This window comes from Schistocerca piceifrons, chromosome 10 (assembly GCF_021461385.2).
Source record: "Schistocerca piceifrons isolate TAMUIC-IGC-003096 chromosome 10, iqSchPice1.1, whole genome shotgun sequence".
Classification (NCBI taxonomy): domain Eukaryota; kingdom Metazoa; phylum Arthropoda; class Insecta; order Orthoptera; family Acrididae; genus Schistocerca; species Schistocerca piceifrons.
Window position 1 is genome coordinate 34,085,521 of NC_060147.1, and position 25,166 is coordinate 34,110,686.

General features: G+C 39.1%; 1 long non-coding RNA gene across 1 annotated transcript in view; it reads right to left on the reverse strand.

The window, feature by feature from the left end:
- Nucleotides 1–17,180, reverse strand: part of LOC124719091 — a 43,166-nt gene extending 25,986 nt beyond the window's left edge. Inside the window, exons 1-3 of the long non-coding RNA XR_007005983.1 lie at nucleotides 17,044–17,180; nucleotides 12,268–12,736; nucleotides 2,911–3,391 (exon numbers count right to left, since the gene is read on the reverse strand). This is a non-coding gene — a long non-coding RNA (uncharacterized LOC124719091). The remainder of the gene's footprint in view (nucleotides 1–2,910; nucleotides 3,392–12,267; nucleotides 12,737–17,043) is intronic.
- Nucleotides 17,181–25,166: the final 7,986 nt, after the last annotated feature.

Genomic DNA, 25,166 nt, shown 5'->3' on the forward strand with positions numbered 1-25,166 from the left:
AGTAACACATCTTACATTATGTCGTGTAACTATATGTGACATGGCAATATCGCAGAAAATGACAGGCAGATAGAAACAATACTCAACTGAATTTGGCACCAGCCAATCCATGTTCTTGCTCTTATTTCAAGCATTAACTTTATGGTAACAGGATGATACATGACAAGCAGCAAGTCATTAAATGCTCGAAACAAAAATCCACTACTGTAATCAATTAACTTTTCTTAATAACGACAATACATTTTTCCTCTGGTAGCAAGTCAACAGCCACATCAGATGTTCCTCTGTTAGGTATAAGAGAAGAATAGTAACCATCAACAGTTGAGACAACAGGGTGACTTTCTCAGATGTCAGAAATTCTCGTACAAGCCAGTTGGCGGCCATGCCTTTTCTGCAGTCTGCTATTCAAACAGGGACACAACAGTTTGTGTGTCACCAACTGCTAACTCGTTTGAGTCTTCGCAAGAACTGTGCCTTATATGAATACAGAAAACTGCAATCAATCACTTATTTGGAACAGTTATTTACTCCACAAACTGTTTTTTGAACCTTTTCAGGCTTCTCTTCAGATGGTGCACTGGAGGTGGCATGACAAGCCAGAGCTAAAAGAGGACTCTTAGGATACTGAGCTTATGTTTAGTTCAACTTCCTTTAATTTTTTACAAGTTTCATTTATTTTCTGAGGTATGTCATGAGGAAAACTACACTACCATCTAGATAATGTCAGCAATGCGATTGTCCGGGAAGCTATCTCAGTAAGACAGAACCCAAAAAATTATTCTTTTCAAATTTGATTAGTTCCGAGTTATAAGATTCATAAAAACTGAAAACTAATCATTTTATTAGTTTTCTTATTCCATTTCATTTGTATATAGAAGAATATTTTACTGCTGAGTGCTGCAGAGATTTCTAAAAAAACTACTTACTTGCAGTTTTTGATTCAATCTCATTTCCAAGTCATCAAGAGTTTTGATATAATTTTCCACAGATATTGCTTAACAACTGCAGAATATAATGAAAGACACCAGACAATTACAGTACCAGCAGTACATGGGCTCCATGAAAAAGATGCAAAAGAGTTTTCTGAAGAAATTTCTCTGTAAAAGTGGGCAAAAAAGGGCCACTTTATACCATTTTTAGAAAAACTGTAAAATCTGTCCTGAATTTGTAACCTACTGGAGAGCAGTAGGTGAAAAAGTTTTTGGTCGAAGACCTGGTAGTGGTAAGTTATTACTCGCAAAGTTTCAGGTGTATTCTACAATTACTTCCACAGTATAAAAAAACTAAACTTCACACTTCTCTGAGCATAATTTTTTCGGACAACTTAGCTTCAAATTACCCATATGCAAACCACCCAGAAAATCGTTTTTTATTATTTTACTTAAGAGCACCAACACTGAGTTAACAGAAATGTCTGATTTCACCTGTCTGCTTTGACCAATGACGTCACAAATATGGCGGAAATGACTTCTCAACAACTCCCATATCGCGACTATGACGTCATAACAAACATGACAACAAACACAAAAATAGATTAAAAAACCATCAAATACATATTCCTCCAAAAATATAATGAAACTAATGGGACAAGCAAGGGAAGCTGGGGATTTTTGGGTGAGGACAAACTAAAAATAAACACACGCCACTAAACCAAACGACAGAAACGATAAAATAAAATGCCCACAACCTTCCCAAAATCAACTAAAAACAATATCGACTGGAATCAAGCACTTCCCTTGACCTATATAGGTCAGCAGCAACTACCGATACAACACTAAGTCTCAAAACTTTCACCACCACCACACTTAATCCTAACACACACACACACACACACACACACACACACACACACACACACACACACACACACACACACACACACACACTCTAGAAAATCAAAATTAGAATCTAACACTTCCCTTGACCTGTTATCCTTATGACATATCCACATATAGCCGGCCCTGAGCCGAGAGACTGGAACTTTAGTAAGCCTCATTTCTTCACGACACACTGAACACTTCACAACTTCAGCCAACAGGCCGAATAGCTGAAGAAATTTTATTAGAGACAACACAATGTCCCCCATCATTGCTGACAACCGAAAACTGTTGACCTTGTCAGTCACAGCCACCACTACCAAAGACATAAACAAAGCTATTTACCAAAATTCACACACGACAAACAAAAAAAAAAACTACAATAACGTCGACATAACAAAACCAAAATTGTTAACACTGAAAAATATTCTGCTGAAAGCACAGTCACCGCTGAAATGCTACCACGCAAATGAACCCAATAGGCCACATAACACACTAACCATAAACACACCACCAGGGAGAACCGCCGACCACAACAATACGCCACCTGTAAACACCCCACACAAGCAAACTAAACCAAAAACATCACCTAACACACAACAGAAACACACCACCAGAGAGCACCACTGATCATATCAAAATGACACCTACAAACACACCACTCTCACGAACTAAACTCTCTGCCGTTGTGACGTCACACACAACAGCCTTATGTCATGGGTGAAAGGCGACGGGTGGAATCTGACGCTATGGTTAACCCCCAAAACTTGTACAAGGTAACCCAGTTTTTTATTAAGAAAATACTGCTGGAGGTATGTCTCAAATTTGCCAAAAACTAATGGGTGCACTGCTGATAGCTGCAGCATACAGTCAAACAAATGAATATCTCTGTAAATATAATGTGGACCAAAGTAATACTTTACCAACATTCATTGTGAACATACGCAAAAATTCACACAGAATCTGATCATGTGGCAACATTTTCAAAAGTACATCACTTGGCACAGAACAGTCCAGTGGCAAACATTGTAGACTTAGAAATAGACACACATAGCACTGAGCAATACAGACAAGTGATATGTCTCACGCTTACCTGGTTCTTGTTGGAGGATCGGATGGCAGCCATTTAGGCATTATACCCATCTCAAACTAAACAGGCCTTTATGCAGAGGCGGATCTGACAGAGGAGTGCGTAACCACTAGAACAGCTGTGGCTGCTGCAGTCACCATCGCCAACTGTCACTCACACTCTTCCTTCAGGACTGACACACCATACTTGTCGGCAGCAACCAATAGCTGGGAAACTGTGCTTGGCGGCGGGGGAGGGGGGGCTGGAGTATATAGATGTAAGACAGCAGCTGGTGCAGCACCGGGCCCTCGACATCAGGAGTTGTCTGCTGGCTGCTGCTCACCTCTCCAGTGTGTCGTGCTGGAACACAGCTGCAGCATCGCCCAGTGCGTCACCAGACACGCGTCACCTACTACCAACATCGTCACGGTGCTGTCCCCAGTGTCTGACAGGGACCCCACGTTCACAAATGAAGTCTTCCGAACTCGTTCCATTGGAGATGATTCTGAAACATGGCATCACTGAACAAACCTTTGTCCTTACACTACACTGTATACTTGTATGAGCTACTGGCAGAGCTATATCAACCATTGGTAAACACCGTCAAGAGCATGTCGAAAGCAATAATATGATATCCTTGATGTGTCAAATTGATGCCACAGGCAAATAGCTGTAAATATCTGATAAATTAAGAATTGCTTATTGCATCGGTAAATTTCATTTGCACAGCAACCCCCAGAATTTAATTCTGCAGTTATCTACCCAGGAAGTAATTCAAAATGGAAATCTAGTAAAATACAAAGCCAGAAGGAACTATAGTAGTACTTTATTCAAAGTTAACCTCCTGATTTCTCTATGTTATCAAGAAAATGTCTTTTACAACTGAAATCTGTATAATTTTGTCCACAATCACCAGTCCCGCTTCTTGCTGTGCTGGAATTTGTTCACATAGGATATGAACCATCTGCTACAAAAGCCTGGGGTATCTTTCTAGGAAACGTTGCTTCGGGCTAGTAGGAGTAATCTGACTACAATTCATAAAGTACTTTTGACAGAGTCCAACAGCACAACACCCAAACATTTGTAGGATGATGTGTTAAGAGTTGGTCACAGAGAATACGGCTTCCCTTCAACTAACATATGTGCTACCATTTTGTGTTTGATGTCATGCCACCAGTGCTGCAGATGGTGTGAATAACTCTATAATTCTCATTGGTGTAATTTCTCAAATACAAGGTCTAATACTGACTAAATTCTCAGCTCCATTTCTTACTCAGTGTCTTGAATACCCATAATGTACAGACAGGCTATTCTTAAAATGAGAAGTTTTAATACTATTCATCAATTGAAAATTGCCTTGGATCGACCAATGGCAATTTTAGGTAGATTCATGTTGAAAGAGGAATTTCAAGTAACTGAAAAATCTGATAATCAAAAAAGCATTGGTAATAGACAATATTCCTGCCAAGGCTCTCAAAATGGGAGGAACAGAAATTGAAGACCAGAGTAAGATTGTATGTGTAACATACGTGAAAAGGTTTCAATAACCTACAGGTTCCGAAAAAAGCTTATAATGCCCATTTATATATATAAAAAAAAGAATGTCTTAAAATATGAACATTATGGAACAATTGCATTAGTTGTGAAACCATCACAAAATAATAACCTCCACTGTCTGCTGATTGAGGAGGGATGTCAGCTTCAAAATTAGTAACAGACGAATGTATGGAAAGAAATTTAATGCCACAGCTTTCATAGAAATTCAGAAACCTTTTGACAATATGAAATGCAAAATAAAGTAGAGATACTGAAGAAAGTAGGAACGAAGCACAGAGACCCTTAAGTTAGATGGAAGCTTCATGAAAATGAGACTGATGTTACTGGTGGATGCTCAACACAGATAAATGAACATATTCAGAAAGGAGCCCACCTAGCCTGTGCTTACCAGTAACTATTTTGATCCATAAAGAGCGGAAGCTCAAAGTGAGAGAACAGAAGCAGGTACAATAATATGGAAGAAAAGATAAGATATGCACACGACAGACTTTCTACCTGAAACTGAGCCATATCTCGAATCCATGTTAAATAAGTGGTTACAGTTATGGGGAAAGATTATAACTTGAAAAGAAAGGAGTCGAGGTGTTGATTTGTGACAAAATATTTGAAACCAGTATGAGTAGGGACACACATGTGGGAAGTTACTGCAATGAAGTTGACATATTTACTTGTTTAGAAAGCAACATCACTGGAGGGAGAAGCAAAGACAAAATAAGAACAAGAACTGCTAAAAAAGCAGCCTTCAATGAAAGGACAATGTTAACCTCCAAAACTAACAGCTAGCAAGTCACAAAAAATATTCCAAAAGCAGGTGTGTTTCATTGTATGAGCACGAGATCTAGATCCTGGGAACAGAGGAAAGGAAAAGAATGAATTGTTTTAAAGGGCAGTGTTCAAGATCGGTCTCAATATCAAATGTAATGACAAGGCGACATAACACGATTCTTAAATCAGCGGGGAAGGCATTTATGGTCCATTGTGAATCAGTTCAGATTGTCAGTCATCCAAGGTGACATGAGAGGCTTCTATCAATAGAAATGGACCAGAGGAAGACAACAGCCAAAGTTAAAGGATCAAACTATTTTACTTCATCATTACCAGAAACTAAAATTTCTCCGCATATGTGATTTCAACCTTTCACAGCTGATATGATGTTTACGTGCACTCTCCTACATCAGAATCCAGACAGTGCTCACAGTTTTTGAGTGGCAGTGAACAGGAACGTACTCTAATGCTCCAAGATTTGAGGCTCACCAACACTTCCCTTGACCTATATAGCTCAAAAACATCTCCCGATACCAGAACACCGACAGCCACAACCACACATTGTAATAAAACACTTCCCCCTCAACCCCAACACATACACTAAAAACAAACAAAAATTAAAACTTACTACAAAAAAGGTCCGGTGCCACAAACTAGGTTGGCCGGCGCTGAATTTCAGTTTCAACTGCCCACAACAGATTTCAAAGAAACCTTATAATGCCTATTCATAAAAAGAATATCTTAAAATGCAAACATTACCAAATGCTCACACTACTTGCCAATTATAAAATAATAAAAGTCCATTGTCTTCTGGTAGGCACAGGATGTATGCCGGCTTTAAAATGAATTTAACAACATGCCGGCTTTCGTAGAAACTCCAACTTTTTGATAATGAGAAATGGCAAAATAGAGTTTGAGATACTGAAGAAAGTAGGCATAAAGCACAGAGATCACGGAAGCACCATGATAATGAGATAGATGTTCCTAGTGGGTGTTACACTGACACACAGGAACATATTCACATTCAGAAATCTGTCTAGTGGGAATTTGTTCATTAACAATTGTTTTTAATCAATATAAAGAGGAATCTCTTAAAAAAGGGAGAGAAAAGAGACAGGTATAATAATATATGAGAAAAGAACAGATATGCTGATGACACAGAATATGAAAATAAGGATGTGTAAATCTAAAGTGATGGTCTGCAAGATAAGACTACATAACAATGTTCGAGTACATTTACGTGAAAAGCTTTTGGAACAATTCGACTCATTTACTTATTTGCGAAGCAAGATCACTAGAGGTAGAAAAAACAAAGAAGAAATAATGAGCTGCTCAACAACAAATCAGAAAAAAATATTCCAAAACTATATGCTTTCAGTGTTGCATTGTCTGGGGGTGAGACCTGGATTCCGGGGACTGAGAAAAAGAAAAGACTAAATTCCTTTGAAAGGTAGTTGTTGTGTACATAGTTCTGCATAGTCAGCGAGTACACAACTCTCCCACTAGATTGCGCCCGCTAAGCACAACAGCGTAGACGCAGCGCTCGCCCGTCTCCGCACTACGAGATGACGCTGCCATAAAGACGGACCAAATTCTGCTACCGTCGATCCGCGTAATAATGTGTAATGCAGCCAATGAGATTGCTGCTAATGTAGAACCTTTTCTCCTCGTGGATCACACTTGCGCAGTGATACCTAACGCTCGAGGTATTATAACGAGTGTACAGACCTCCAATTAGTCAGTCTGCATTTGTCAGCACCAGTCTGCATTAGTCTATAGTCAAGTTTCAGTCTGCGCCTAATAAGATTACCATATTCCTGTACATAGCCATGAAGATAAATGTATAGACACTTTGTCAAGTATCAGAGATATGTGAGAATAAGATTAACGTACCAAGACCAAAGGAACTTCAGATTGTCAATTGTAAACAGCATCCAGAATCAAGTTACGTAATGTCTATGATTTTTATTATTTTAATAAAGGTGTGTGAAAATTAATCAAGTTCTGTTTAAAGTTGGTCACCGTCAATCTGCTACTCTAAGCGTGCAAGTGGCATTTCTATCGTCTGACCTAACGGCAGAAGATAAACACGCCACGATAAGTCCGCGAGACATATTGCTGACACTCGCCTACTTCGTTAGAGCGACGAGTCAAATAATCTGATGGTGTGTGTACCAATTGTCTTACAGTACGCACACCACAGTAGTGTAACAAGGACACCCTGAAAATCAAATGGACTGATCAGATAAACGACAAAATCCTCAAGAGGGTGGGGGAAAAGATTATGGTATGTTATGGTGAAAGAGTTCAGATTATTAGTTATTGAACGGACGTATCAATGGGAAAAGGACCAGAGGAAGACCACAACATAAGTACGTGGATCAAACTACAAAAGATGACTTACTCCAAAACGGAAATGGAGGAAAAGGAGGCAGAAAAACATCACACACACTAATTGGCAAGTAAGTAACAGGTATTGCAATATTTAACCTCTAAATTCCCTGTACCAGATCTAATGCATAATCTCAATTTTTCAGCCACGGTAAGTTAACACTGGCATTCAGTGTATCTATAGCAGCCACAATGTGCTTTATCGTAGGCCTCACTGCCTCTCTAATGCTCTCCTCCTTACTGCATCATTACCAGTAACTAATGTGATTTCAACTTTTTCACAGCTGATACGATGTTCGTATGCACAGTCTTACACCAGAAGCCAGACTCAGGGCTGATAGTTTTGTGGGGGCAGGGAAGAGGCATGTACTGGCTGCTCCACGATCTAACAATCACCTACCAGAAACTTGCACCACAAATAGACCACAGTACATGGCAAAAAATATACAAATATGCTCAACTCTTGGAACAATCTCTTAATGATATTTATTGTCTCATGAGAGTACTTACAGAATATCTGCAGAACTATTCCCTGTCTCACAACATAGCAGACTCACAAGATGTAACTAACAACTCCTTACCCCACCTCAAACAAATACATCCTATTATTCCACGTAGCCTGGTTTCTCGCTCTCTCCTGTCACTTTGCAATAGGATGTTTCGCTTAATTTGTATGTATAACTAACTACGATATTATCTAAAAACAAAGATGATGTGACTTACCAAACAAAATCGCTGGCATGTCGATAGACACACAAACAAACGCAAACATACACACAAAATTCAAGCTTTCGCAACAAACGGTTGCTTCATCAGGAAAGAGGGAAGGAGAGGGAAAGACGAAAGGATGTGGGTGTTAAGGGAGAGGGTAAGGAGTCATTCCAATCCCGGGAGCGGAAAGACTTACCTTAGGGGGGAAAAAAGGATGGGTATACACTCGCGCACACACACACATATCCCATCCACACATATACCATGGTATATGGGTGGATGGATATGTGTGTGTGTGCGCGAGTGTATACCCATCCTTTTTTCCTTTTTCCCCCCTAAGGTAAGTCTTTCCGCTCCCGGGATTGGAATGACTACTTACCCTCTCCCTTAAAACCCACATCCTTCCGTCTTTCCCTCTCCTTCCCTCTTTCCTGATGAGGCAACAGTTTGTTGCGAAAGCTTGAATTTTGTGTGTATGTTTGTGTTTGTTTGTGTGTCTGTCGACCTGCCAGCACTTTCATTTGTTAAGTCACATCATCTTTGTTTTTAGATATATTTTTCCTACGTGGAATGTTTCCCTTTATTATAACTACGATATTACTCTGTTACAATTCTCAACAACTATAAATCAGACATATGTCAATACAAGCAGTAAATTGCAACAAATATTTTCAGTATTGTGGAAATGGAAGAGGATGTAGATGAAGATGAAATGAAAGATACGATACTGCGTGGAGAGTTTGACAGAGCACTGAAAAACCTGAGTCGAAACAAGGCCCCGGGAGTAGACAACATCCCATTGGAACTACTGACGGCCTTGGGAGAGCCAGTCCTGACAAAACTCTACCATCTGGTGAGCAAGATGTATGAAACAGGCGAAATACCCTCAGACTTCAAGAAGAATATAGTAATTCCAATCCCAAAGAAAGCAGGTGTTGACAAATGTGAAAATTACCGAACTATCAGTTTAATAAGTCACAGCTGCAAAATACTAACGCGAATTCTTTACAGACGAATGGAAAAACTCGTCGAAGCCGACCTCTGGGAAGATCAGTTTGGATTCCGTAGAAATATTGGAATATGCGAGGCACTAGTGACCCTACGACTTATCTTAGAAGAAAGATTAAGGAAAGGCAAACCTACGTTTCTAGTATTTGTAGAGTTAGAGAAAGCTTTTGACAATGTTGACTGGAATACTCTCTTTCAAATTCTAAAGGTGGCAAGGGTAAAATACAGGGAGCGAAAGGCTATTTACAATTTGTACAGAAACCAGATGTCAGTTATAAGAGTCGAGGGGCATGAAAGGAAAGCAGCGGTTGGGAAGGGAGTGAGACAGGGTTGTAGCCTCTCCCTGATGTTATTCAATCTGTATATTGAGCAAGCAGTAAAAGAAACAAAACAAAAATTTGGAGTAGGTATTAAAATCCATGGAGAAGAAATAAAAACTTCGAGGTTCGCCGATGACATCGTAATTCTGTCAGAGTCAGCAAAAGACTTGGAAGAGCAGTTGAACAGAATGGACAGTGTCTTACAAGGAGGGTATAAGATGAACATCAACAAAAGCAAAACGAGGATAATGGAATGTAGTCAAATTAAGTCGGGTGATGCTGAGGGAATTAGATTAGGAAACGAGACACTTAAAGTAGTAAAGGAGTTTTGCTATTTGGGGAGCAAAATAACTGATGATGGTCGAAGTAGAGAGGATACAAAATATAGACTGGCAATGTCAAGGAAAGCGTTTCTGAAGAAGAGAAATTTGTTAACATCGAGTATAGATTTAAGTGCCAGGAAGTCGTTTCTGAAAGATTTGTATGGGGTGTAGCCATGTATGGAAGTGAAATGTGGACGATAAATAGTTTAGACAAGAGAACAGAAGCTTTCGAAATGTGGTGCTACAGAAGAATGCTGAAGATTAGATGGGTAGATCACATAACTAATGAGGAGGTATTGAATAGAACTGGGGAGAAGAGGAGTTTGTGGCACAACTTGACAAGAAGGAGGGACCGGTTGGTAGGACATGTTCTGAGGCATCAAGGGAGCACAAATTTAGTTTTGGAAGGCAGCGTGGAGGGTAAAAATCTTAGAGGGAGACCAAGAGTGAATACACTAAGCAGTTTCAGAAGTATGTAGGTTGCAGTAGGTACTGGGAGATGATGAAGCTTGCACAGTATAGAGTAGTGTGGAGAGCTGCATCAAACCAGTCTCAGGACTGAAGACCACAACAACAACAACAACACTTTCAGTTACTCTATGTTATGTTAAGTATGTAAGAATGTAAAACAAAAATTATTAACTGTCACTCCTCTAAGCAATTTTTTAATTTATATCATCAATAAATGTAAAAGGAAATGATATGAAATTCATTACCCCATCACAGCACTATAACACTGGTTAAGTATCTTCATTTGGGTTACATGGTACTGTCAAACATGCTAACACACAAAAATGTAAGTTCTGATGTACTGTAGTCTATTTTATTATTATTTTGCTTAAGAGCACCAAAATTGGATTAACAGAAACGTCTGATTCCACCCGTCTGCTTTGGCCAATGATGTCACCAATATGGCGGAAATGACTTCACAACAACTCCCATATCGCGACTATGACATCATAACATAAACATGACAACAAACACAGAAATAGATAAAAAAACCATGAAATACATATTCCTCCATAAATATAATGAAACTAATGGGACAAGCAAGGGAAACTGGGGTTTTTTGGGTGGGGACAAACCAAAAATAAACACATGCCACTAAACCAAACGACAGAAACAATAAAATAAAATGACCACAACCTTCCCAAAATTAACTAAAAACAATATCGACTGGAATCAAACACTTCCTTTGACCTATATAGGTCAACAGCAGCTACCGATACAACACTAAGTCTCAAAACTTTCACCACCGCACTTAATCATAATATATATATAAAAATAAATAAAAAAACCCTACAAATTCAAAATTAGAATCGAACACTTCTCTTGACCTGACATTCTTACGACATCTTCACATATAGCCATCCCTGATCCAAGACACCGGAACTTTAGTAAGCCTCATTTCTTCAAGACACACTGAACACTTCACCACTCCAGCCAACAGGCCGAAAAGCTAAAGAAATTTTATTAGATACAACGCATTGTCCCCCATTATCGCCGACAATCGAAAACTGTTGACCTTGTCAGTCATATCCACACCTACCAAAGACACGTACAAAGCGATTTACCAAAATTCACATGACGAACAGAAAAAACTACAATAACGTCAACATAACAAAATCAAAATTGTTGACACTGAAAAATATTCTGCTGAAAGCACATTCACCACTGAAATGCTACCACGCAAATGAACCCCATACGCCACATAATATGCTAACCATAAACACACCACCAGGGAGAACCACCAACCACAACAATACACCACCTATAAACACGGTATACACGCAAACTAAACCAAAAACATCACCTAACACACAAAAACCCCACCAGAGAGCAGCACCAATCATATCAAAACAACACCCACAAATACGCCACTCTCACAAACTGAACTCTGCGCTACCATGACGTCACACACCACAACAGCCTTATGTCACGGGTCAAAGCCGACGGGTGGAATCGGATGCTTCGGTTAACCCCCAAAACTTGTACAAGATAACCTAGTTTTTTATTAAGAAAATATTGCTGGAGGTATGTCTCAAAGTTGCCAAAAACTGCTGATAGCTACAGCATACAGTCAAACAAATGAATATCTCTGCAAATATAATATGGACAAAAGTAAAACTTTACCAACATTCATTGTGAACGTACGCAAAAATTCACAGAGAATCTGATCATCATGTGGCAACATTTTCAAAATTACATCACTTGGCACAGAACAGTTCAGTGGCAAACACTGTAGACTTAGAAATAAACACACATAGCACTGAGCAATACAGACGAGTGATATGTCTCATGCTTACCTGGTTCTTGTTGGAGGATCAGATGGCAGCCATTTAGGCATTATACCCATCTCAAACTAAACGGGCCTTTATGTGGGAGGATTGCATAACCGCTACAACATCTGTGGCTGCTGCAGTCACCATCGCCATCTGTCTCTCACACCCTTCCTTCGGGACTGACACACCATACTTATCGGCAGCAACCAATAGCTGGGAAACTGTGCTTGGCGGTGGGGGAGAGGGGGGTGGCTGGAGTGTATAGATGTACGACAGCAGCTGGTGCAGCACTGGGGCCTCCACATCGGGAGTTGTCTGTTGGCTGCTGCTTGCTCTCCAGTGCGTCAAGCTGGAACACAACTTCAGCATCGCCCAGTGCGTCACCAGACACGTGTCACCTACTACCAGCGTCATCACGGTGCTGTCCCCAACGTCTGACAGGGAGCCACGTTCACAGATGAAGTCTTCCGAACGCCTTCCATTGGAGATGATTCTGAAACATGGCATCACTGAACAAGCCTTTGTCCTTACACTACACTATATTCTTGTATAAACTACTGGCAGAGCTAGGCCTATATCAACCGTTGGTAAACACCGTCAAGATTATGTCTGTACTTGAGTACAACTTAAATGGAGTACACATATTGAGTTCCTATCAAATAAACTAAGCAGCTTTCCATTTGCAATGCAAATACTAGCAAATTCTACTGACATGAGTACACGAAAAATAGCATATCATAGTTATTTTGAATCTGTCATTAGGTATGGTATCATTTTTTGGGGAAATTCAAGTAGTGTATCTCTAATACTGAAACTGCAAAAGAAAATTATAAGATACATGTGTAGTGCACAACAAAGAGAATCTTGTCGCCCATTATTTCGGATCCTGCAAATCCTTACAGTTCCCTCCATAGACATTTATGAAATTATAGTCTTTGTACACAGCAGACAAAAATTATTTGAGGAAAATCATTTTAACCACACGTACAACACAAGAAATAAAAATAATTTTATGTTACCCACACACCATTTGAAATTATATGCACCAACTCCACAGTATATGGGGATGACAATATATAACAAGCTAATGGGCAAAAATATATTCAATATGAAGCCAGAGAGTCTAAAAATAAGGCTACAGCAGATTCTGTGGAATAAATGCTACTATTCAGTAGAAGAATTCATAGAGGATGACATGATAATTTGAGCAAGGGGTAATTAATTGTTAGTCTTATTGTATGTGTAACAAAACTGTATTATTATTATTATACCATTTGTTAAAATCAGTTGTTGTAATTAATTGTTAGTTTTTTATTGTATGTGTATTTTTTCTATTGTATTATTGTTAAGGTACCATTTGTTAACATCAGGTGTTGTATGTATATGGTAAAACTTTACCAAAATTATGACGTGTCTCCTGTACCTAAATCAAATGATTTAGATTATGTACGTTATGAGACTAATAAACCACAATTCACAAATCACAGCAATTATATGACATCCTTGACGTGTCAAATTGATGTCACAGCCAAATAGCTGTAAATATCGGATAAATTAAGAGTTGCTTATTGTGAGACGTTAACTTTTCCCGGCGAATTGAATGTCCTAATAACTTGCAGGTTTGCTGCCGGGTGAAGTCGTTGACCACCACCAATATTTCGACAGGAGCACACCTCGCCATTCTGAAGGCACAAATGCAAGGAGAAAGAAATATGCAAGGGAATTTAATACCTCAGTTCACAGAGGAGAAACAAGGAAGATGCCACACGTAGAACAAGTTTCAACACAAAGATAACCAACATCAGCAATGCCACAACATAGCAGACAATCTGAGAAGCACACCGGTACTAGAGTGTCAAAACCAGATGTACCCGGAGACGACAAAACCAGGAGAAAACGAAGGGAGAAAAAAACATGAAGATAATGTTATGGAATGTAGAAGGATTGAAAAACGCAGCATGCATAGCTCCAACAGACTTTCTCGAAGGTTATGACGTAGCAATATTCACAGAAACTTTTCTCACAGAGCATTGGCAACACCCGAAATTCTATAGCATAAATATGCTGGTAAAGCAAGGAGAAAGGGGTGACCTCAAGGGGGAATAACAGTGCTACTGAAACTGTGGATAACACCAAATATAGCGACAACAGAACTAAATCACTCCATTCTAATAGAAGTAAAACACATCACAATACTAGCAACCTACTTCCAGCCAAGCGAATCGGCCATAGACGTAATTGATGAACTGGGCCAACATATAAGACGGAGCAAGAAAGACATACCTTCACTTATCGCAGGGGATCTAAACTGTCAGTTGGATGTCCAGAATCACAAAACAAAATTAGTAATCAAATCACTACAAGGAGGAGGCCTCATCCTGCTAAACGACACAAATGTGCCTACGTACTTCTGCCATAATGACAAAAGTGCTATTGATATCGCCCTCATAAGAGCAAACATAAAAGGGGACATAAACCCACTTTGGAATGCAAACCACACGCCTATAAGAGAACACATCCCGATGAACATAGCCATACAAAGTGATTGGAAGTTAAGAGAGAACCAAGAGAAGAGACCACTCCTGAGGAGACTGGATCCAAGGAAAGTGGAAGAATACCACGACCAGATAGAACAAATTGAGTCCTTAATCGACAACTCAAATGTAGAGGCAGCAGGGCTTGAACTGGAGAAACTCTTAAAACAAGCAACTACTCCCAGGAAAGTGAGAAGAGCTAAACCATGGTTCGATCAAGAATGTTATCAGCAAAGAAAAGAAGTACTCCAAGCTTTACACCGACTAAAACTGGACACAAATAATCACTCACTACTACAAACATACACTGAGAAAAGAAGATCCTACAAAACACTAACAAGGGAGAAGAGAATGGCATACAGGGAAGAAGACTAGCTGAAGAAGCCAGGAGAGAGCCATTCACTGCAATCTGCCCTCGAAAGCAGGCACAAATACTATATAAGCATGGAAGAATGGACGAGACATTTCCAAGACATTCTGAACAAAGATGGTAGAGAAGGAATACAGGTTGCAAGTCAAGAGCTCACACCGCAAGAGATGCCAGCCTGGTCCCCACTCACTCCAAATGAGGTCCGAAACATCACTGAATCAACAAAAAGGAAGAAAGCAGTGGGACCGGACATGCTTTACAATGAATACCTTAAAGACACAGCCCATCTGCTAGCACCAATCTGGACAAAACTTTAAAACAAATGCATTGAAACAGCAAAAATCCCAGGCCAGTGGAGAAAATCAATACTAAGGGTGATGGAAGGGCGACCCAAAGGACACAAACAAACACAGAGGAATAGCCTTGGAAAACAACATTTTCAAGGTATTCACAAAACTAATCACAGGAAGGATAAGACACTTTGGAAGACCACCTCCCAGAATCTCAATTCGGCTTCAGGGAAAAAAATCCACCATCACAGCAGTGGAGCTGCTTTTAAAAAACATATGGGAAACCATCGATAAGAAGCAAAAATATTATGCTGTATCCATAGAATTAACAAAGGCCTTTGACCTCCTTGATCAATCATTAGTAAAAAGGATGCTCGACGAAACCCTGGGAAGAAACAGTGTCTGGACGAGGATCATGAACTCCATAAATGACTGGAACGAGATAAGGATCTCCGACAACCTCGACCTGTCTGAACCAATCAGGCAAACAAACGGAGTACTCCAAGGAGACCCACCAAGGCCACTTCTGTTCATTCTGACAGCAAACAACATTATGGAAATCGCTCAAGGCAAAGATGTCTAAGCATACGCCTATGCAGACGACATTGTGATAGGCTCAAAAAACTTAAAGAAACTACAGGAGACTATAGAAGACGTGGATAAATGGTGCACAAAACACAACTTCGTAATCAACACCGACAAGACGGAAATGATGGTATTCAGACCAGGCGGAAAAATCCCAAAGAATTGCACTACAAGTAAAACAAATATCTATCACAAAAGATTACAAATATCTAGGGATAACACTCCAGCCGTCCGCAAAGTGCTTCACTAAACACACAACAGAGAAAGCGACACAAGCCATCAGATCGATAAACGAAATAAGTTCCATCAGAACACTAAATCTAGACACAGCTATGGCACTCTTCAAATCAAAAAGAATACCGATACTGGCTTATCGGATAGAAATCATATGGATACACCTAAATGAAAAGAACTTAGAAACATTGAGAAGAGTAAAAGCAACCTATATCAAAAGAGCATTAGGGGTAGCAAAAACCTCAAGATCAAGATTAGTCTACCTTCTCGGCCGAGAATCTTTCCTCATAGAGGATCTAAGGACAAGGTTCTTACTTCCCAACACATCAGCATCGGAGAACCTACTAAGTTCACTACTCAAGAAAAGAGAGTTAGTACCAACGGAATTCTCTGAATCCGGAGCCATGATCGACCGCAATTTGACAGCAGCAAATTTTGAGATGAGACACGTACTTACAAGACTCGCAGTACACGGATTCCACCATGAAATTTGTGCAAATACAACATACCACGAACCGTCAAACCTTTGCAAGTGTACACTATGTGGACAGTCTTGTGAGATATACCATGTAGAAATATGCAACACGAGGACCAGATCAATTAGACTACGCAATAAATGGTTCAAATGATAATCTGTTATAATACCTGCACTGAACGTAATCTACTACTAAGAATTATGCAGACACTCAATACATCCTCTTAATTCACTCTCAAAAGATTGTAATCTAATGGATAATTATAATGGCTATTTTGCTTCAATAAATCGTTTAATATATTCAGAACAAACCTCACGACAAAAAGAATACCAATCAAGCACCGTTCGCTCAATCACGTCATGATCACAGAAACTGTGAGTTTGAGAGATTCGATAACAAAAATCAACAATCCCACGAAGTACAGTGGTACTGGTACACCAATATTTGCTTTTCCAAAGATCTTCACTCGAAGATATAACATAGCCCCCCCTTTCTCACAGACATTATTTGTTTCCGTTTGCCTGTAATAATGTCTATGAATGTGCAAATACTGGCGTTAAACATCGAGTCAACTGAAGAAGAAGAAGCAGAAGAAGAAGAAGAATACGAAGGGGAAGCCTAACACACACATCATTGTAGTGGGCAGGAAATCGCGTATCTTTTACAAATCACAGTGATTGAGAAGTCACAGATATCACAATTAGAACTTTACAAAATCTGACTGCGATTTCAGTAACAATTAGCAGTGGCAAGTAGTACTTCACATTCAATGCCGTGATCGATCTGTTGGATGAATTTCGTACTGCTTCCTGCGATTTCAGTGACAAGTCGCGGCTAGAAGTCGCAACTAAAAAGCGCAGTTAACAGTGCCATCTGTTGGCCAAAGTTCGTACTACGCTTTTTCTCTGCGATTTGCTGTCGAGTCCAACTTCGATTACTGTCACAAATCGCAAGTAGAAGTCGCAAGTAGCAACTAAAAAGCGCAATTAACATTCTTTGCTGAGTGCCATCTGTTGACTGACGTTCGTACTTCGTTATAAGACTCTGTGCCTCACGAGATCGATGTACTGTGTCTGCATATTATATGACGACATGCAGATTCAGCACCAGTTATGGGTGGTCAAAGACAGCTGTGACTCTGAATGTATTATATCAATGAGAACCAACATTGCCTTTTTCTACAGAAAATATGATTTAGGGACAAGTAACCTAAAATATGTGTTTGATTCTGCTTCCAATATGACAGTTGTGGTTAATACTCCACACAGGGTGCGATTTGTGCTTTTACCAGTGGGGGGGATGTCTAAGGGGGTTAGTAGAATTATATATGTTACTAGCTTGGACTGTGGCATTACGCATGGTTAAACAGCTATTGATAATGGAATGTAGTCTAATTAAGTCGGGCGATGCTGAGGGAATTAGATTAGGAAATGAGGCACTTAAAGTAGCAAAGGAGTTTTGCTATTTGGGGAGCAAAATAACTGATGATGGTCGAAGTAGAGAGGATAAAAAAGGTAGGCTGGCAATGGCAAGGAAAGCGTTTCTGAAGAAGAGAAATTTGTTAACATCCAGTACTGATTTAAGTGTCAGGAAGTCATTTCTGAAAGTATTCGTATGGAGTGTAGCCATGTATGGAAGTGAAACATGGACGATAAATAGTTTGGACAAGAAGAGAATAGAAGCTTTCGAAATGTGGTGCTACAGAAGAATGCTGAATATTAGATGGGTAGATCACATAACTAATGAGGAAGTATTGAATAGGATTGGGGAGAAGAGAAGTTTGTGGCACAACTTGACCAGAAGAAGGGATCGGTTGGTAGGACATGTTCTGAGGCATCAAGGGATCACCAATTTAGTATTGGAGGGCAGCGTGGAGGGTAAAAATCGTAGAGGGAGACCAAGAGATGAATACACTAAGCAGATTCAGAAGGATGTAGGTTGCAGTAGGTACTGGGAGATGAAAAAGCTTGCACAGGATAGAGTAGCATGGAGAGCTGCATCAAACCAGTCTCAGGACTGAAGACCACAAAAACAACAAACAGCTATTTATAAATAGATGTTAATGCCGAAACTCACTATTCACGCGTATGCACTATCAGAAAAGCCACCCCTTGTTATATCTTTAAAAGTACATTATAGGTAAAGCTTATTTACAAAATCATCTACATACATGTATACAAGGGGGATTCAAAAAGTAGAGGCACATTTGTGAAAAGCTGTACTTATTCTGATGATATAAAACTGAAACATATTAATAGTATTAATAGTAAGACTTATTAAAAACTTTCAGTGTTCGGCTCCACAAATATAAATCATATTTAAAGTTTTACTACAGTGTGTGGGAAATAAACATCCCAGGTTGGGATGCATAAACTAAAACCAGAGGAGGGGATGGTCTGATGCAGAGGGGGGGGGGGGATCCCCCCCATCCCCCTGCAAATCGCACACTGACTCCACATGCCTACAGGTCTTTGCATTGATAACACAGCAGAACTCAGACATCTGTATAAGTCTAATGAAACGAAGACTATAGTATTGAGTCATATGAATACCTCACTTTTGTCCCGACACAGTTCAAGACTCTGGAGAAAAATTTTGCACCTGGTGTTCTACATGGCTACTGTATACACAAGAACTTTTTGCTGACACTACAACCACCTTCATAAGTAAGCTTTTCCTAGGTTACCTTCAAGTACTGCACTTAAACTATTCCTGATTTAACTGGAAGATCTGTACTTCCCACTTTCATATCAACAGCCTAAAAATGCATACTCTAGACCTTGGGCTCTGTTACAGGTCAGTGTCAAACCAAGATTGTGGGGAAAGGGTGGGGGGCGGCATGTCTCTCTCCAACAAGTCTTTACCAATAATTAAATGGCCGAAAACTTACCGTATAGGACAGCTGAACTTGTGGAAAATGAGTTTTTCATTATTCACTCACTGTATTTATCATTCCTTTAAAATCGCATAAGAACTTCAATTAAACAAAGTTCAATCACTCATTCTCCACGCTTATTTTATAACTATGGTACTTTTAAACTACAAATTCCCTAAGAGCTGTCTTGAATCTTCACGATTTTCTCTCAAGAGCCTTGATGTGGACAGATACGTACAGCAACCAGTAATCAGAGTCGGAACTGTGTCTGCAAAATCACAGGCATTACTAAACATTTTTGCTGTCACTAACTACAAGCAATGTAATTGACAGAGTATTATTACTAATATTTGCTGTAATGAAAGACACTCAATGGAGGATGTTTGACATTTGCAAGAACGATCTCATTTAAGTAATTAAGTTCATTGAAACCCTTAGAAACTAACCTCTCGTCTGACAAAGACAGTCTCAAGATGCAGTGGCAATTTCTCCAGATCGGTTGGCAATGATATTTTGAATTATCGCTTTACTGAGTGACTGAAATGTATTTGGGTACCTGTGAACATAACAATACGTTAGAACTCGTTTTCTAAACACGAACTATTATGGTACTGTATGGCTACTTAGATATTAATTACACTATTAAAATTTTCACAATCGTTTCTTTAATACAAAAGTAAAGCCAACGGAAGAACAAATGTAAAACATACTAACGACAGTTTTCTTGAGATGCAATATTCTGGGTGAACAAGTGTAACTTTTTCATACTGTGATAAGTCGCAGAAGTTGCAGAAGTAGCAGAAATCACAAAAGTAGCAGAAATCGCAGAAGTAGCTGTGGTAGAGTGCAGAGGGATACAACCCGGATTTCTTAACAGCGAGAAATCACAGTAAAGAATAACAGATACTGAAAAGTAGCATTCACAGAAATCACTGATATCGGAAAATCTCAGTTTAGCCCATCACTGCATCATTGCGGTCTAGAACCACTCGCAAGTGACGTCACACCTGTCGACTGATCAAGATTCGTGGTCGAATCGAGGTGAAATTTTTCGGACCACACTGAAGTGATTGTTAACACGTCGGTGCGTGTCTGCTGAATGATCTTGATAAGAGTGTGATCCACTTATATGCGACTGTAATGTGAAAGAGATGTGACTGTTATCACATGTACGCTGTAGTGGAGAAATGGAAATGTATGTACAAGTAAATAAATCTTATGGATTCTCACCTTATCGGATTTTACGTTTCTTGACCATGCTGTGACTGATCCGTTTATTCCATCGAGGACCAAATATATAGCATAAAAGGTGTAAGTCCCGTATACACCTAAACAATAAATGCAGTACTTCCGTAACACATTCCATAAACCATCACGTATAACTGTAGAGAGAAACTAAACATTGCCATTGCTTACGAGAAATAGCATTTGTTGTCGATTACACAGCTCATACTAGGGAAAAAAACAAACAGTTAATAACTGTGTCGCGCTAAGGCCATTAATTTTTATTTCCTGGGATATGTAAGATTTCTGTACAGTTATTATGAAATATTGGTTTACCAAGAACTGTTACTTGTGTTAAAAAATAAATGTTTTCTAGTTATGCCTCACAGGAAGTTAATGTCTTTCGCAGTCTTCTCAGTTAATTATTAAACAACTTTTCAGAAGAAGCAGCCTTTGATATACATTTAATTGGTGGTTGTTTGGCTACACACAGGACAGCTACTAATCTTTCTATGGTCATACAAATGAACTTTGATCAAGCAAAAACGGCTCTAAAGGATCATGAAAGAAACCCCCAAGTGCACCATAAAATACTTTAAGAAAACTTCTTCCCATGTTCATTCCACCACAGTCAAATTAGTAAGAATACTTGTGGATTGTGGCTGAATAATGAACTGCAGTGTCCTCACACAAAAGCTATATATAGATTTAAGAAGAATGGGTAAATGACTTGACTGCACAAGTTACAAGGCAGTTTGCTACAGAGTTCACAGCTCTGTCAGCAGTAAGAAAGAAGAGTAAATGACAAGCTGTGTTACAAAGAATGTTATTTTAAACCTTTCACATTATTTCCACTTTCCTGGCAATTTAACTATGCACGCTTCACAGCTGAGTGAAATATTTCATTTTGTAAATGAATCTCGTTCATGTCGACTATCTTCTCAGATGGCTGTGACTATCCAGTTTTTGAAAATTTTACTAAAAAAGCAAAGAAGGGAAAGCAGAAAGGTGGAAGGTGTATGTAGAGGGTCTATGCAGGGGCGATGTTCTTGAGGACAATATTATAGAAATGGAAGAGAATGTAGATGAAGATGAAATTGAAGATATGATACTGCATGAAGAGTTTGACAGAGCACTGAAAGACCTAACTCGAAACAAGGCCCCAGAAGTAGACGACATTCCATTAGAACTACTGACAGCCTTGGGAGAGCCAGTCCTCACAAAACTCTACCATCTGGTGAGCAAGATGTATGAGACAGGCGACATACTCTCAGACTTCAAGAAGAATATAATAATTCCAATGCCAAAGAAAACAGGTGTTGACAGATGTGAAAACTACCGAACTATCAGTTTAATAAGCCACGGCTGCAAAATACTAACACGAATTCTTTACAGACAAATCGAAAATCTGGTAGAAGTGGACCTCGGGGAAGATCAGTTTGGATTCTTGTTGGAACACGTGAGGCAATACTGACCCGACGACTTATATTAGAAAATAGATTAAGGAATGGCAAAGGTACTTTTCTAGCATTTGTAGACTTAGAGAAAGCTTTTGACAACGTTGACTGGAATACTCTCTTTCAAATTCTGAATGTGGCAGGGATAAAATACAGGGAGCAAAAAGCTATTTACAATTTGTACAGAAACCAGATGGGAGTTATAAAATCAATGGGCATGAAAGGGAAGCAGTGGTTGGGAAGGGAGTGAGACGGGGTTGTAGCCTATCCCCAATGTTATTCAATCTGTATATTAAGCAAGCAGTAAAGGAAACAAAAGAAAAATTCGGAGTAGGAATTAAAATCGATGGAAAAGAAATAAAAACTTTGAGGTTCGCTGATGACATTATAATTCTGTCAGAGACAGCAAGGGACCTGGAAGAGCAGCTGAACGGAATGGACAGTGTCTTGAAAGGAGGATATAAGATGAACATCAACAAAAGCAAAACGAGAATAATGCAGTATAGTCGAATTAAATCGGATGATGCTGAGGGAATTAGATTAGGAAATGAGACACTTAAAGTAGTAAATGAGTTTTGCTGTTTGGGGAGCAAGAGATGAATACACTAAACTGATTCAGAACGATGTAGGTTGCATATTCTGAGGCATCATGGGATCACCAATTTAGTATTACAGGGCATCGTCTAGGGAAAAAATCGTAGAGGGAGAGCAAGAGATGAAAACACTAAACTGATTCAGAACGATGTAGGTACTGGGAGATGAAGAAGCTTGCACAGGATAGAGTAGCATGGAGAGATGCATCAAACCAGTCTCTGGACTGAGGACCACAACAACAACAACAACTAAAAATCCACAAACAACAGAACACTATGAAGCTTTTCATAAAGCATTCTCGTAACCATTCTTACTGTGAGAGCATATAAAAATTTGTTCTGCACCCTTCCAGTAGCACAGTATCTCTGCAATTTGCACCACACAATGCAAAGTCAGGTAGACTTGATTCAGACATTCAGATGATGAGAGCTGTAAGGTATATATTGTGCTACATTGCTTTGATTAAGAAATTGTCTTCAGAAAACACTTGTTTTACTATTGCTTTGCACCTGGTATCTGGTAAATAATGTTAAAATAGGATAAACTACTGCCTGACAAGGTGACCAGATTTAAAAAGACTACAGCAACAGCTATGTTACATATTAACTGTGATTAGGAAGACAGGCTACTGTTTACCTTACAGATAACAGTGAATGAAAATCGTTTCTGCTGTTATCTGGAAAGTAAGGAGCAGTCTGACTTCCTATTGAGATAAAGCCGTGTGTTATTTAAACATGTTGTTGATGTTGTGATACATACAGGTTCTGCATTTTCCAGTAACACTTCAAATGAAAATAAATGAGACATTGGTAACAAATGCACGTACTGCTGGAAACTTCTTAAATAGGTATAGTACTTTGTTTCTGTTATTGACAGCCTGTGGTTAGCAGGTTCAGTTAACAGTGCAACTGAACATCTGAGACCACTCCCTGCAAATAACGTCAGTAAAATGGAAATGACACTCACTTCTCCCTAAGAAGTAGCATCCATCATAAAATCCTTAAACTCAAAGTATTCCAGTGAAGTTATTCAAAGAATGTTCATGTGAGTTGAGTTGTACCTCAAGCTATTTGTGTAATCAATCTCTTATCTGTGGAACATCTCCAGACTGGCTAAAATATGCTTAACTTAAGCCTCTTTACAGGAAGGGGCTTAAAGAGATACTGTCAAATTTTTGATCATTTTACTTTTGCTGGCTTCTCCAAAAATATTTGAAAAAGGTTGTGTCTAAGCATCTTAAGCATCCAGCTGCAAAAAACGTATCCAAGTCACAGTTTGGGTTCCTTATGCTTACTAATATACGGAAGAGTATTTACACATACGGTGGGAATAATCCGTAAGATAACAAATTAGAGTCTACTGGGCATTTTCTGCGACCTGTCAAAAGCCTTTGAATCTGAATCACAGCTTTCTCTCAAGAGAATTAGAATATTGTAATGTCACTGGCAGTGCTGCAAACTGGTTAGAGTCTGATCTAATTAACAGGAAACAAAGGCTGTCATTGCAAATACATGCAGAGTAAGCACATAGTCTTCATCTGATTTGCAAGTAATTACATGTGGTGCTCCTCAAGGTTCCATCTTGAATCTGTTGTTTATTCCTGTCTGCAGTAATGACCTCTCGTCTGTTAAAATGCCAGATGTTTCGTTTTGTTTTGTTGGCACATGACACAAACATTGCAATAAATAGCTAGTCAAGTACAGATTTAGAAATGGCTACTAATCAAATTTTCACTGACATTAATAAATGGTTTGAAAGGAATTCACTGTCATTAAACTTTGAAAAGACTCACTATATGCAGGTAAGAACCTGTAAGAGATTTGTTTCCAGATGTGTATACTGTATGAAGACATGCAAATAGAAGCGGTTGACAGTGTTAAAGTTCTGGGGTTACAACTTAATAATAAATTCAGTTAGGAAGAGGGTACGCTGAAGCACCTAAACAAGTTTGTATTTGCAATGTGAATGATGTCAGATGTAGGAGATATAAATAGAAAAAACTTACATACTTTGTTTGCTTTCATATTTTGAGATACCTCATCAAACTGAGCAAAAGGTTTTAGACTGCAGAAGCATGTAATAATATTAGATTAGATTTACTCTCATTCCAATTGATGCATAGTGAGGAGGCCCTCCAGGATGCAGAACATATCAGAAAAACAGTAATACATGACAAATGTTTGCAACTGAAACAAATAAGCGGCTGTACCTTCCACAGGTTGAAACTGAAATGATCGTCATTTTTTTAAATGAACACTATGTGAAAGAATCATTTTACAAATAC